General features: G+C 48.2%; 1 protein-coding gene across 1 annotated transcript in view; it reads right to left on the bottom strand.

Annotated features, from left to right (window-relative positions):
* The window catches only part of SND1 (staphylococcal nuclease and tudor domain containing 1), a 503780-nt gene that overhangs the window by 45365 nt on the left and 443152 nt on the right, over nt 1-15263 (bottom strand). The window lies entirely within an intron of this gene.

The raw sequence follows: 15263 nt of genomic DNA, 5'->3' as shown, positions 1-15263 counted from the left end.
CGAGAAGAGAGAGGGTTGACATGTTGTGGGGTTGTTAACCAATGTCATAAAACAATATGTGTACTACTGTTTCATGAGAAACTGTTCTGTAAGCCTTCACCTGAAGTACAATAAAAGAAAAAAAAAACAACACAACAACAACAAAACAAAAACAATAAAACCCCCTGCCAGTTCTAACTCAGGGCCTGGAAATTGCAGCTGCGGTCTGATGGCCCCCAGGTGGCTGCCTCACTTTCTGAGGTCCAGAGGCAGGTCCAGAGAATGGGTAGGAGGAGTGGTGCAGAGCCTTGGATCCCACCATACTCAGTGACTAGAATCTTTATGGGGTGGTGGAGGAGGACTGCTCCCTCCAACCTGCTTGAGCACTGTTTCCTTCTCCTTGCTCTGTCCGCCATAAAAGGTGCCTGTAAGCAGCAGCATTACCTCAAGGAAAGGTCCACAGGATACAGTGGTTTACAATTTCCAGAAAGAACACCATCCCCTCCAGAAGGCCCTGGAAGGCCCCAGGACCGAGAGGAGAGACCCAGGAGAAGTAGGGCTGCAGGCAAGGCAGGGGACTGTAGGTGTGGGGCTGTTCCGTCCTCACAGCTGTGGTGAGAAAAGATGAGAGGAAGAATAGCAGAAAGGAAGGAGGGAGACAATGACCAGTGAGGAAAGGGAAAGAAGAAAAGAGCATAGGACAGGGAAGTGGGAGAGGGACCCCTGACTGATTGTAATTCTGGATTTTAACACTGTGGGCAGAAGAAAGAGAATATATTTCTTCCCAGAGAATGACATAATACAATGGGTAGACACAGCCTAAGGCAGGAAGCAGTCCCCTGGGTTCTAGTCTTAGCTTTGCCACTGTGACTTCAAGACAGCTACTTACCTACTCCGAGTTGGGTTTCCTCATCTCTAGACTGGGGGTGGGCTTAGATCCCCGATTCAGCCCTTCACTCTGCTCCCTGGTGGCCCGCTCCATTCCACCCACTCCCACATGCCCTTCTCCTGCTGGGACCAGGGCCCAAGCTGCTCCTGTGCCACCCCTCTGGTCCGACTTTAGGGCCTCTGCTCCTGCAGTTTGCCTCGTCTGAGCTCCGGGCTAGGCTAAGAGGGGCTGCCTCTTCTGCTGCGGGTTCCCAGGCTGATTCCTTTCCCTTCAAAGTCCTACTGAGTAACATCAGCCCAGTCAATCAACTAATAGCTGCTGAATCACAGCCTAAACACTTTCAGGGGTTACAGAGAACAGAAGAGATTCCGTTAGAATGCAGACAGGCAAATGCTAGCCTGACCTTTAAAAGCGGGGGGAAGAAAAGGAGTAAAGAAAGGGAAAGACGGGGAATTCCATGACCCACAGACAGGGGAGCTTGAAGTCTGACCTGGATGAAACTCCAGAACTAGTCCTTGAAACGTGGCTTGGGAGCCTCAGAAGATGAAAGTAGTTATCACTAAGAGAGGATACATGTTCACCAAAAAATAAGTCACACTAACCTCATTTTCTTTTTAGGAGGGGCCACTAGACTGTAAAATGAGGAGATTATCACAAATCTTGTTTCCCAAGGGGCTGTGATGATTTTAGGTGGGCCAATAACAACAGGGCACAAAACGGCCCTGAGCACAAACCGAGTTATTCCCTTTTCAAGGATCTCTCCACTCCTCTGATTATGTTAAGGGGAACGTCTCTGTTTGCTGCTAATCTGTCCCTGCTGTTGTGTGCCTTCGAGTTGATTTAGACTCCTAGTGACCCCACGTGACGGAGTAGAAATGCCCCATAGGGTTTCCTAGGCTCTAATCTTTATGGGAGCAGATCACCAGGTCTTTTCCCCTGTGGAGCCGCTGGGTGAGTTTGAACCGACAATCTTTTGGTTAGAAGCTGAGGGCTTAACCATTGCGCCACCAGGGCTCCTAAATCTGTCCTTAGCATTTCTTTAACAACAACAAAAAGAAAGGGCAGACCTCAGGCTCAGAGCCTTGCAGGCAAATAGGCATTAGCCAGAATTCAGTAACACCGTTCTGTATTCTCTGTATTTATGGTTTCCTTTCATTTACGGTAAGTGATATGTTTCCATTTAAAGACATTTCCTTTAAAAAAATTAATTTCAGTAAGACCAGAGTGATTTAAAGAAAAATATTAAGGAAACAACTTCACCGAGCATACATAGATTTGGCATGGTGTAAGAATGCTTGCAGTGTGGGAGACACTGCTGTAAATTAAATGCGGCAGGGCAGGACTGCTGGTGGCACTCAGGCTGCCCAAGGCTGTGGGCATTCACTGTGGAAAGGCTCCTTGGTGCCCACTCAATGGCCATTCCTCCTCATCTCCCTGCTAGCAGTACCCCATCATTGGTCCTTGCAATATCTATATGTGACTCAGGCAAATACTGACTGGCCTAGTTTTTTTTTGGTGCTATGGGCCCCTTTGACAGTCTCATAAAGCCTATGGACTCCTTCATAGAATAATATATTTAAATAACAAAATACATAGAATTGCAAAGGAAAGTGGTTATACCGAATACAGTTATTACAGTATTTTTTAAAACCCACTAAAATCAAGTTATAGTAAATATATGTGCTTCTTTATTTAAATAACAAGATCTAGTAGCAGGCCTAAGGACTACTGGTGGTGCAGTGATTAAAGCGCTCGGCTGACAACAAGAAGGTTGGCAGTTTGAACCTACCAGCCGCTCCGCAGGAGAAAAATGTGGCAGTCTGCTTCCTTAAATATTTACAGGCCTGGAAATCCTACGGGCCATTCTACTCAGTCCTACGGGGTCAGTATGAGTTGGAAAAAACTTGATGGCAATGGGATTTTTCAGTATAGTAACAGGTCTAAAAACTACCGTAATTTCACAGTAGGAATGAGAGTAAACAATATGCTGAAATTCATTCCTGCAACTACTGTAATGTGAGATGAAAATATTTCTGATTTCTACTGGTGATAAAGTTATAGATACACTAATTTTACTACGATTTGTTGCTTACTTTCACATTCAAAGGAAATGGCTGAAGTCTAGTTAGAGATTAATCAAAATAAAGATGTAATTATTTTTTCCCCATCCAAATTCACCAACCCTATGAACCCCTGGCCTCAGCCAATCACTGGGGTGAGGGAGGAGTGCCCCCTTTCTCGGTCCCACATATTGGTTTAGGAAGGGGCATGCCATCCAAGCCTGGACAACAAGATGGAAGGGTAAGTCAGAGGGCAGGCTTGTGGGAAAGGCTTTTTTGCTTTTAAAAAGAGATGTATAAAAAAAGAAACAGTGCTTCTTCTGCCTTTGGAGACTGGTGTGTGAGCAGGCAATGCCTGGAGCTAAGGCAACCACTTTGCAACCAAGAAAAGGCACAGTGGTCATGCTGACAGAACGGCAGACAGAAAGAGGGAAAGATCTGAGTGCCTGATTCTGACCTGGGGCCACATATCATTAAACCAGTGTATCCTGGAAGTGCCCTACCTTGCAAATGACTTCTTAGATGAGACAATAAATCTCATTATTTAAGCTGTTTGGATTTTTTATTACTTGTATCATAAAACAGACTTACTGTCTAAAGTGACCATGAGCCTGTACCATAGTTAAATATGTCTTTTTAGCCCTCCATATCAAAACCCAATTGGCTGGATCCCTTAATATTTTGGAGTCACAGGCTAGGAGTGGCCGCCCATCTCTGTCCCTTTATCAGCATCTTTGGGCTCCTCAACATTGAGCAGAAGAGCTGCCTAATGAGAACTGACGAGATGGAGGCCACAGGGACTGCTGATGACAGCAGTGCTCCTGGCAAAAGGGCGCTGCCCAGAGAACTGGAGGATGGCTTAGGCTTCATTCTGGGTGCAACGACTGGGGTAGGGAGGAGAAAGAGGCAACAACTCTGGGCCCCGGGAAAGTCATTCTAGAAAGGAGGGCAGCCAGCCCTGCACAGCTGTGAGCCCAGAGAGAGTCAGAAAGCCCAGGTTTCCAGGTTGTTAGCTAATTTCGATCTAGGCTCAGGGCTGATACTACTCCAACTCTTTACAAGTTATCCCTTTTTTCCCCCATCAGCCCACATCTGCCTTTAGTTTCCATTCTATCAATGTGTAAATTCCTCATTTCATAGCCGCAAATCTGACAGAAAGCTTGCAGAAGACATCAGACAAACCCTATAATCTCTGTTAATCCTGTAATCGGGAGCTAAACCTAGGACACAAGTGGATTTGCAAAATAAGGATTTTAGAAATGCCAATGGCATTAGCAGGCCATAGAGACAAATGTACTGAATGAGACACAGATACATTCTTTCTACTCCATAGGAACTGTTTGGAAAAAGAGAGGGTTGAGAGGTAAAAGGCTATGAGGCCAGTGTATCTCCAAGCATGAGAGCAAAGCCCTCTTCTGGAAGGTTCTCTAAATTTTATGTGTTGGGAGTAGAACTGAAAGGAGAGACAAAAGGTGGGAGATGGGAGGAGAAAGGGAAGATAAGTCCCTTTCTTTATTCTAAATCCCTTTTATTATCTCCTATGGGGCAAAAACAATGAATGATTTCAGCAAGGTGACAGCAAGCAAGGGAAAATTTTTTAAAAATAAGCTTGCTGTACATACATGGGACCTAGGCAGAAAATTTCGTGGCAACCAGCTTTCAAGTCACTGGCTTTCAGAGTTTCTGCCCACCCAACCTCCTCCAGGGACAAAGGTCTGCGTGAAGCAGGCAGGACTGCACTGTCTACAGAGCCTGCTTCTTCGGAAGCCTGCCTGTCCCTTTGTAGACGAGGCCTGAGTCCATCTTTCTGGGTCACTTGTCAGGGCTGCAAGCTCCCCGACTGCACTAAGTGGAGAAGTGAATGACATAAAAACACAAAGGCCACTGACCCAAGTGTGGTGACCGGGCACTGGAGATAGGGGTGGGTCTGGGAAGAACTCTCTTTTCTTCAGCCACATGGAAACATTTCCCTGGTTATTACTGTCCCCCAAGTATCCACACGTGAAAGCCAGAGTCTGGAGGTGAGTCTCTGACTGGAGAAGCTGAGGACAGGCCAGTGCAGGAGACCCTCCTCTGCCACCTTTTGGCCTCAGACCCAGTCTCTCGCAGGACAGGCCTGTGAGCCCTCCCCTCTACACTAAGCCTCTTAGAGGCTTCTAAGATAAAATGGAAAAACAAACAAAACAAAACACAAAACAAGGATTTGTCTGTTAAAATGTCGTGCTATTTAACGGACACTCTTTAGAAAATTTTGCAATGTATAGCTGTTGCTGTTAGCTGCCGCCAGGTTGGCCCCGACCCATGGCAACCCCACGCACGATGGGACAAGACGCTGCCCAGTCTTGTGCCATCCTATGATTGCTTGCGGATCAGACTGTTGTGATCCACAGGGTTTTCACTAGCTGATTCTCAGTAGACTGCGAGGCTCTTCTTCCTAGTCAGTCTTAACCTGGAAGCTCCACTGAAACTCGTTCAGCATCACAGCAACATGCAAGCCTCCACTGACAGACGGGTGATGGCTGTGCATGAAGTGCAACTGGCCAGGAATCGAGCCAGGGTATCCTGCACGGAAGGCGAGAATTCTACCACCAAACTGCAATGTACAGTACAAAGTAGATTGTTGACGATGATGAAATATGGCCAACCATGTATTTTGGTCATATTTTTGTCCAAAGAGTTGGACACTAGGCCCTTGATAAAATAATTAGGGCAAATGAGATACAAAAAGGTTTTAACTCTAGAAAAGGTGAAGCCAGTCTGAGAAACCCAGCAGCACTGGAATCTGAGGGAGGCAGGGAGAACTGGTGCCACCTCTGAAGTCAGCCACCTGATTAGATAAAATTCAGCCCACCTCTGACCTGGCTGTGGTGAGTCACACCTACAAGTGGCTTCTCTCACAAAGAGATGTGGCCTAAGATAGATATGTTCAGGGGACAAAGACTAGGACCAAACCCCACTTTGCTTGCCTGTGCTACCATCCTCTAGGCTCACACGTGGGGCCTTAGAAAATTCTTCAATACCCACTTAATTCTTTTCCTTCCTAGAAAACAGTACTCTTAATCAGAATGGTCTTGTTCACCTAAGCAAGCGAGTCAAGGATATGTGTTCAGAAAACTCATTAATAACAAATAACATCTCAAAGACAGACTCAAAGAGATAGACAGGTGCTGGCAGAGAGCTAGCTCCTTAAGAAGTATGGAAAATGGGGTGGGGTTGTTGTTGATTGGGGTGCTGAAGGCCTCCTATGAGAGCGAGAGCTCTGGATCTTCAATTTGATAAGGAATTTTACCCTGCAGTTGCCAGATGTGCAGAAGCAGAGAGCCTTACCTCTGTCCCTTCTCAGAAAACAGGAGCAAAAGACTGCTTTAATGGTAGGAAATTGAAAAGGACCAGGCCAACACCGGGCCCTGTGGCCGAGGGAGAAAGAGACAGAGAGAGATGGCTGCACCCAGCAGGACCAGCCGCAGCAGAGTGTTGAACATAGGCCACATCTTTATTAGGCCTTGGAGGTTTTCGCTAGAGAGAAGAATTAGAATGTACCCAGTCTGTTGGTTGGTCTGTTCATATTCTCTCTTCACTTACTGTCTCTTGAACAAGCGTGTGCACACACACATGCGCACGCACACACACACACATAGTCTTGAATGGATCCTACTGACTGGCATTTGGGGTAGGCTGCCAGAAGCCAGGGCAGGAAGGGCTGAGTTAAAGCTGCTCCATGTGTCTGGGACACCAGGATGGTCTCCTCTTGGGGAGGGTTCCCTAATGGCTCTGTGACAGCTCTGAAGCACCACCAAGTTGCAGGGCCAGAGAAGCCACTTGGGGGCGGGGAGAGAGCCCCGATCCAGCCCAGTCGCTCACTCACACAAAGAATTCTTTCAGAGTTATTGGCTGGCAGAACTCCTCACAGGCGTTTTTTTTTCATGGCTTGTGCCCTGCATACAAATCAAGCAGCCTCCCTGGGCTGCTACACAAACTGGCCCCAGTCACCAAGAAAATGGTACAGAGCAAGGCTGCTCTGGCCAGGCAGCCAGCCATATCCAGGGAACATGGAGGGAGAGCCCCAGAGCCCCAGCTGGTAGCCCACAGCCTGGGGCTTCAGCACTCCTCCTCAGAAGCAGAGCCATTTCAGTCTGGCGTTCTTCAGAGAAATAGTCTGAGACTGATACAACAGGTTCTGGAGAGCACACTGCTTAGCATTCCTGGCTGGCAGGGAGGCAAAAACCAAAGGATGGGGGGTCATGACAAGGGGTGGTGTTCTGGGAGAACAAGGTTCAGGTTAGTCATGTTACCCTTGGTTAAAAACAAATAAACAAATCAACTCACCAATTCTGGTCAAATTCACCACGTGTGTAAGAGAAAACTATGTGAGAAAGAAAGAATATGAGTATGAACAGGCCAACCAACCAACAAACTGGGGACATTCTAATTCTTCTCTCTAATCTGATGGAGAAGCTGAGGGTACCAGCTCCTTAATTTCATGCTCACCCACCCCAAACTCCTCTAGATGTAAAGTGATTCCCACTGGAAGCATTTACAGATAGAGTTGCATCTAAAAACATGGACCCAGAGCAGGCTGGAGGCTGGGCTGTCTAATTCCTGAAGAGGCTCATGCCATTTTGAAGCGTCCAGGAACCTGGGAGTCAGCCACCTCCACACCACCCCATCAGTCATTGGATGACTCATGGAGAAGCCAGTGGTATGAGTTCTGGGCTAGTCTTCTGGCATTTCCAATGCTGCACCTCTATAGTGCTGAGGATAATAAGCAGGGCTGGATTACTCAATAAGCAAGGTACACGTGGGCTGATTTGTGTGTACTTACTAATCTGTAGTGAATGATTTCACGTGCAAAGGTGTGGTGGAACCCGTGTGAAATCATTCACTACAGATTAGTAAGTAAGCACAAATCAGCCCATGTGTACCTTGCTTAGTGGTTAATCCGTCCCTGTACTGAGTTTGTCCTTTTGCTCAAGGATGGGGTTGGGTGAGGATGGTTCCATCAGAAATGGAGAGACAAAATTCAAGCCCACATTTCCATCATGGCTCCTCTAATTCTCTCCCTGAAACTCATAAGGCAAATGAACACTCTGAGGAGTCCAAACCACCAAGCCAGTACTGAATGATGAACTGCGGTCATACCAACTGGAACTGGGGAAACCCTAGCCATAGCTGAAGACTGGCAGCATCCAACTGGAAACAACGAACAAACTGCGAGGCAGCCTGAGGGCCACAGATGCTGATCCACAAAGAAACTGAACAGATCGAGAAGGCTGGAGAGAAGTGAGAAGGCAGTGCCAACATGGCACTGCTCTATAAACCAAGGGGATTAGAATGGCTTGGTGGCCGTGGCAGAGAGATGGCAAGAAGAAATTGCAGAAAAGGATACAACAGGTTGCAAGCCAAATTGAACCAATTAAAAACATGGAAAAAGTTCCAAGTCGCATCTACTTCTTAAATGTTGTCAGATATTCATTCTCTAGGTTAAGAAGAAGAGGTACGCCCACATCTTGTTCAGAGTTTCTAAACTGTTTTCTTTTGGAGCACTGAGTTGCTCAGTAAGGGTCTTTAGAATATTCCCAGGCTTAGGGGCCCTAAGCTATGTGTCTTTTTAAAAAAATTCTGTGCTGTATCCATGGTTGAGAGAAATGGGAGCCTGGCATGAAGAAACATCTTGGTAAAAGGGAAGTCAAGTCAAGGACAAGCTGGAGAAGGACCCAGGTGGTCTGGGCTCCCAGTCAGACTTACCACACAGCTGTTTGCTTCCTCTCCCGCTGAGTGTTTTAAATTAAGAGTTTGCTAATGGAATCGTTTGTTCTTTAGCCATGCAAAATTTGGGGACTGACAGTTGATAGAGATGAGGCCCCTGGACAGAGGCAGACAGAAGCCCAGAGCTCCTCTATTGTCCAGCTGGGTGCCCACTGACTGGCCCACCCACTGTGCTGTAGCTCAGGCACTCAGTGGGATATTTATAGCTGCCTTTAAATTTATCCAGCTCTCCATAAAGCAAGGTAATGGGTCGCCCTTTACTGCTGCTAGTGGCGATTGTCCTAACATTCTTTAATTAGCAAAAAGCATTGGCACAGCCACTTCCAAAGCATTTGATCTTACTGTCCTGGTGTTCCCTATTTCAGGCTCAACAGCCCCTACTCCCTTTGGAGAAAATGCACTTTAGCAAATTTGAAAATGACAGGCATACGTGCACATGAGCACAGATATGTGCACTGGTGGGCCCCTACTCAGGCTTCTGCTGACTCCTCACATATTTACAACTGCCAGGAACCTGTGAGTCCCTAGGATGTCTCCACAAAACTCTCATTTGTAAATCTGTCTGCAAGGGGCTGGGAAGTCTAAAAACTGAGGACCAGAGAAACCTTAAGATTACTAAAATTCTCCAACTTTATCTAGTATTAAAAAAAAGGAAAAGAAAAATAGTATGGAAATTGTCCTTCTGCATGGAAATAGTCACGTCTTCCTACCTAAGGCAGTGAACACATCGTGTGTGTGTGTTGTATTTCCATCTCTCGCTTTCATCCACATGTACAAATATCCCTCCAGTGTCAACTGGTCATGAAATTTCTGTTTCATGGCTAAAGTCACCATTACAAAAGAAGCAGCAGCTGTAATTTTTCACCTACCTTTTCAAAGAATTGTAGAGTAGGGCCAGGGCTACTGATACACACTGGAGATCTGTGCTCTTAACCACATGGGCCATTTAAGAACAGCCTCCTTTCCTCTGAAATAATTCATACAATAGACACTGGACTACCATGATCTAGGTATTGGAAACCAGACGAGACCTCTGCTTTCACGGGAGTGTGCAGGCAATAAACAAGTAAACAAATAAATGAAACAAGAAAATTTCAGAGAATTGGTGAATGCTATAGAGAAAATAAAGCTGGGAGATGTGACTGTGATTGGTGGGGCTATTTTAGACTGGCTAGCCATGGAACACCCTCCCCCCCAAAAAAGCGGTAGTCATGGAAAAAAAAAAAACCAAAAAACTGGTGGCACAGTTGTTAAGTGCTCAGCTGCTAACTAAAAGGTTGGCAGTTCGAACCCACCAGCTGTTCTGTGGGAGAAAGATGTGGCAGACTTCTTCCATAAAGATTTACAGCCTTGGAAATCCTATGGGGCAGTTCTACTCTGTCCTATATGGTCACTATGAGCTGGAATTGACTCGACAGCAATGGGGTTTTTGTTTTTTATGTTTTTGGTTTTAGTCATGGAACGCCTCTCTGAGGTGACCTGCTGAAGAAGGAGCTAGCCACCTGAAGAAGTGGGGGAAGAAGACTCCAGGCAGAGGAGAGAACAAAGGCTCTAATGGGCAGAACCAGCTTAGATATTCCAGGAGAAGAAATAAGACCGGTGTAGCTGAAGGGTAGGGAATGAACAGGAAGACTGATAAAATACGAGCTCAAAGGAGTAGGTAGGGCATGATGATTTAGGGCCCGCGGGCAGTTGGTTTTTATTTGAATCATGAAGTGAAGACACTGAAGCATTTTAAACAAATGAATAACATAATCTGATAGAAATGCCCCAAAGATCTCTCTTGTTGCTGGGAGAATAGATTGTGGGGCATAAGAGTAAAAACCTATGCCTCCCTTCTGACTTTCTTAGAGTCCTTGGGAGAAAAGAAGAGCAGATTCTGGGGGCACCAGGAAAATGGGTAACTCTAGAACAGCTGTGTTGCCTTGACCCATCGAGCTAAGGAAGAAAATCCACTCCCTTTATGACTATGGGGAGTAATGGCACAGTCACATCCTCACTTGGGATCCCAGGCAAGAAAAATAATCCTCCTTTTGTAATGGTGACTTTAGCCATGAAACAGAAATTTCATGACCAGTTGACACGGGAGGGATATTTGTACATGTGGATGAAAGCGAGAGATGGAAATACCACACACACACACACACACACACACACACACACACACACACACGCGATGTGTTCACTGCCTTAGGTAGGAGGAGGTGACGATTTCCATGCAGAAGGACAATTTCCATACTGTTTTTCTTTTTCTTGCTTCCTGTTTCTGAAATGCCTTTTTCTTTTTCACTCCTGTTCTGCTCTTACCTCAAACAGCAGCATAAAGAGCATAAAAACAGACAAGGTGCCTGGGTGGGCTTTGGCAACCCAAGAGTGTTGAGATGGGAACTAGAACTTCAGGGAACACAAGATCCTCCTGCCACTGAGGGACCCACCTGAAGGGGCCCTCAAGCCTACTGGAGGCAGGAAAGAACACTGCCAAAGACTGCTCACTCCAGGCAACCCCTATGAGGCATCACAGACATCTAGTGGCTACTCAGGAAAATGTCTCATGGATGTATACCAGGGTGGGGAGTGGTGTAGCCTGGGCTTTACCAGGAGCCCCATTATTCTGGCTGGGTCAGGCAGTCCTGGATCCTCTTTGTCAGCCCCGGATGACTATTTTTTTCCACTTCCTATTAGGGGTCCAAAGTCACTTAGAATGACAGGCTGGCTCTATTGAAGATCCCTCTTTACCCCCGTCCAGCAAAGTATAATTAAAGTACCTGCATACAAGACCACAGAAGACAGGCATTTGGAAACATCTTCAAGCCTCGGGTTTAAATGCCAATTGGCCATACACTGTCTGTCATCTTGACTAGGGCTGAGCTCAGAAGAGACAGACTCTAATGTGGCTTTAGGTAACTCACCATGCCTCTCTGGGCTTCATTAATGACATCTGCAAAATGAGAGGTCAAATTCAGATCATCTCCAAGGTACCTTTTAGCTTTAACGTTCTGTGATCTATGAGCCTTTTTAGTAGCTAGGAAAACAGATCTGATCTGCTCTGGCACTGGGGATCTCTTAGATTAAACTGAAGGAAGCATTCTCTCCTCAACCTCATGGCTCACTTCCAAGACTCAGTTACAACCCCAAAGGCTCAACTTTCTTCACAGAGCTACATATCTGAGAAGGGGTGGGAATTATGAACTATGAGAGCTGGAAAGTACTTTCTACTTCATCTTAATTTTACAGATGAAGAAACTGATGTTTAGAGCTGTTTTAAACTGTGCCACATGTCAACTCAGTGGCAGAAAGGGGACCAGAACTCAGGCCTCCTCACCTTAGTGCAGGGCTCATTCTGCAATACCAAGCTGCTGACACCAGCCTTGCCTAATCTCTGCTGACTTTTTCAGCTCTCTGGCTTTATCACACCAGTCTCTCTGGGAGTAGCAAGTGGAAACACTCCCAACCCAGCATTTCTTCCTTCTCTTCCTCTTCTCTTTTTATTCCTCAGTGGCACCACTCCAAAGCAAGGAAGCAGTCAGAACCAGAGGGCTGAGAGGAGCTCTGGCCCATGTCCAGATAGTACTCAGGTTTACAGCGCCACTTTCAGTTCACAAGGGCTGTGTGCTGCCACGGCCCCACAGTTTCCTCTTTAACCCAGTTTGTAGCTTCACTGGCACTCTCCTAGCTCAGCTGGCCTCCGGAGGGCAAAAGAGCCCCACCTACAGCCCTATGGACTTGCAGGACTTAGGTATATTCAGCTTCATCATCATTAGCCACAAATATTCGCTGAGATACCGCCTCTTTACTAAGCACTGCTTTGACCCAAGTCAGTCCACCCTTCTACCCACCTTCACAGTCCGGAGGCAAAGCCTTTCATTTGCTGGGTCTGGAGCTGAACAGACAGGGCCTGAGTTTGCCTACACTAGCAGGAAATCAGCACAGGCAGAGCCCCTCTTTGGCTCGAGGAAGGGCGGGCCAGCCATACTCCAGTGCGCCAGCCAGAGCCTGGCCAGGGTCTTCTCTGGCACCAGACCACTCTACCAGCTCACTGCCAGGTGTGGTAAAGAGAGGAACTGCTTGACAGCAAGCTTCTGAATCCTCCTCCACAATTCCCATCAGGCTAGTTTCACACTTCCTGGGTCTACAAGGGGGTAATATCCTGCTTGAAACTGAGGACGTATAAATACTTTCTTTAGTTAAGAAAGCAAAAAGAGCTGCTCCAGAGCCCAGATGGAAGTAAAATCTAGTATCAGGGTTTGACTTACCTCCCTCTCTCTCACTCTTGTTCTTGCTTAGTTACGGTAACAGAAATAAGTTAAATGAATCTATTTTCTCAGTCCCACCTCTCCCATCCTTCATTTTATTTATCTCCCCTAATCCCTTCACTGAACTTTCATGCAGTCTTCCCCCCATCTTGTCTCCATTTACTCTACGCAGAGTAGAGCATTGGGCGTTTTCGTTCCAGTGATGAAAAACTGGGCGCCAGGTCTGAAGGCCTGGATTGAAAGGCTGGATTTGTCGGGTTCTGGGTGTATGACCTTGAGCAAGCCATTTACCTGCCTGAGCTTCAGTACCTTCATCTGTAAAACAGAGACCATTCTGATAATTACTACTTCTACATGAAGATTAAATGAGAACAGATATATAAATTCCTAGTATATACACAGCCACACAGTGGATAAACATCCCAATACATGACTGTTAAAGAAGTGGAAGAATGAAACTTGAGTTCTCATCCCACTAGGAGAAACTCGGGGGAATCACTTCCACGCCCAAGTTTCTAGACATCTGAGCACTGCCCGTGTTCAAAGCCAGGTTCTACCACCTACTACGTGACTCTAAATGATATATTTAACCTATTTCTAAAACGGATAAGTGGCACACAGTAACAGTTCAATAAACATTGTTACTACTTGGCTGCAAATGCATAATGAAAAAACTCTTGGTTAAAACAGAGGACTCCGATGTGCCTACAATGGAGCTGTTTCCAGGACTTCAAGAATTACATGGCATATTTAAGTTTCAGGTTACTTGACAGCAGACAATACTGAGATAAGAGTGTGGCAGAATCCAGAGAGCTGAGAGATCCAGGACCTCCTTGTGCTTAAGCAATATCTCATGTGTGGGTGATAACGGTTTAACAAGCAACCCTGACAGAGACTGGAGGGTGGGGGTGGAGTGGAGGGGGATGGAAGCAGCCTTTGATCAAGGAAGGCCTGCTAAACTGATGCCATATTCCAAGGACTGATTTCCAGGGCTTAGCCACAGACCACCCCCACTCAGCAGAGACGAGAGCAAACTTTTTTGAGGGTGGGAAAAGGCTGACCTAGTTCGCTTCTCCCTCACTGGTCTGTCAAATGCCCCAGGGTCCCCTTTAACCAGAAATAGGGGCAAGAACTCCCCTCCCAGCAAACTGCTACTCCAGATTGACTAAGCACTTCTTTTCAGGGAGTCCCAGCAAGAGAGAGGGAGCAGGTGAAGCTCGGGGCAGTGGGCTTAAGACCCTCCCGATTCTCTGGAGGCAGGCAAGGGGAATGGGGGGGGGGCCCGCGGCTGCGAAGAGAGCGGGTCGGAGGCTGCAGCTCCATGCATGAGCGGCCGTGCCGTGGATTCCAGGAGGGAGTTCACCTCCATCCTTCCTGCTGGCCGCTGTGCGGTCCTAGGCTGTCATTCTCCCCGCTTCTCGCACTTGCTCTTTCCTTCCACTGATTCTCTCCCCCGCAACCCTCATTAACAAAACTAGTATTTAAAGCCTAGTTAACGCGGGAAATCTGCGGGGGGCGGGGGAAGCCAGGAGAACAGGTAGCTGTGTCGCCGCGTCCGGGGCTGCGCCCCTGCCCCGGGTCCCCACTATGCCGCTCCGAACTCCGAGTTGGCCAGCCAGGCCGCGCGGCCAGGCGCGCCATCAGCAGGCGGCAGAGTGCGGTGACGCGGTTTGGCAAGCGGTTAGCCAACTGCAGCCGCCCCGCCGCGGTCCTCCGCGCCTCAGGGCCCGAGCTTCAGCCCACCGCGCGTGGAGCCTGACCGGGGCGGAGGGCGGGGGCCCCAGGCCTGCACCAGCCTGCGCCGCTCCAGCCTATCAGCCGCCGCCCAGCGGCTCCCTCCGACCGGACGAAAATAGCTGCGAACGCCTGCGACTAGCGCAGCCCGCTGCGCGCCTCGAGGGGGCGGAGGGCCGGCAGGGGTGGGGAAGGCGCGGAGGCCGGCGGCGGAGGAGGCCGGCGGCGCGGAAGCGCGGAGGCGCGGGCTTGGCTAGCGCCCTGGCCGCCCCACGTTAACCCCTCGAGGGCAGGCGGCGGCGGCGGGAGCGGCGTTCATATATAACAGCACTGCATCACGCTAATCTTCTCCCAGAACAGTATGCGTCAGCAGTACATTCACGTTCTGACTGAAGGACAAAAGGATGAGAGAGCAGTCTGCGCGGCTGCCGCCTGCACCACCGCGAGCCCGGCGCGAGGAGACGGTGGGCGCCGCGCACAGGAGGCCCGCTGCTGCCGCTGCTAGCCGCCGGGGACCATGTTCCCGGGCTCCGGAGCGCTCCCCGCCGCCGCGACCCCCGCTGCTCACGCCGCCGCAGCCTG

Source organism: Trichechus manatus, unplaced genomic scaffold, assembly GCF_000243295.1.
Source record: "Trichechus manatus latirostris isolate Lorelei unplaced genomic scaffold, TriManLat1.0 scaffold00097, whole genome shotgun sequence".
NCBI lineage: Eukaryota > Metazoa > Chordata > Mammalia > Sirenia > Trichechidae > Trichechus > Trichechus manatus.
Note: the sequence above shows the minus strand (reverse complement) of the source record. Positions and strands in the feature narration are given on the sequence as shown.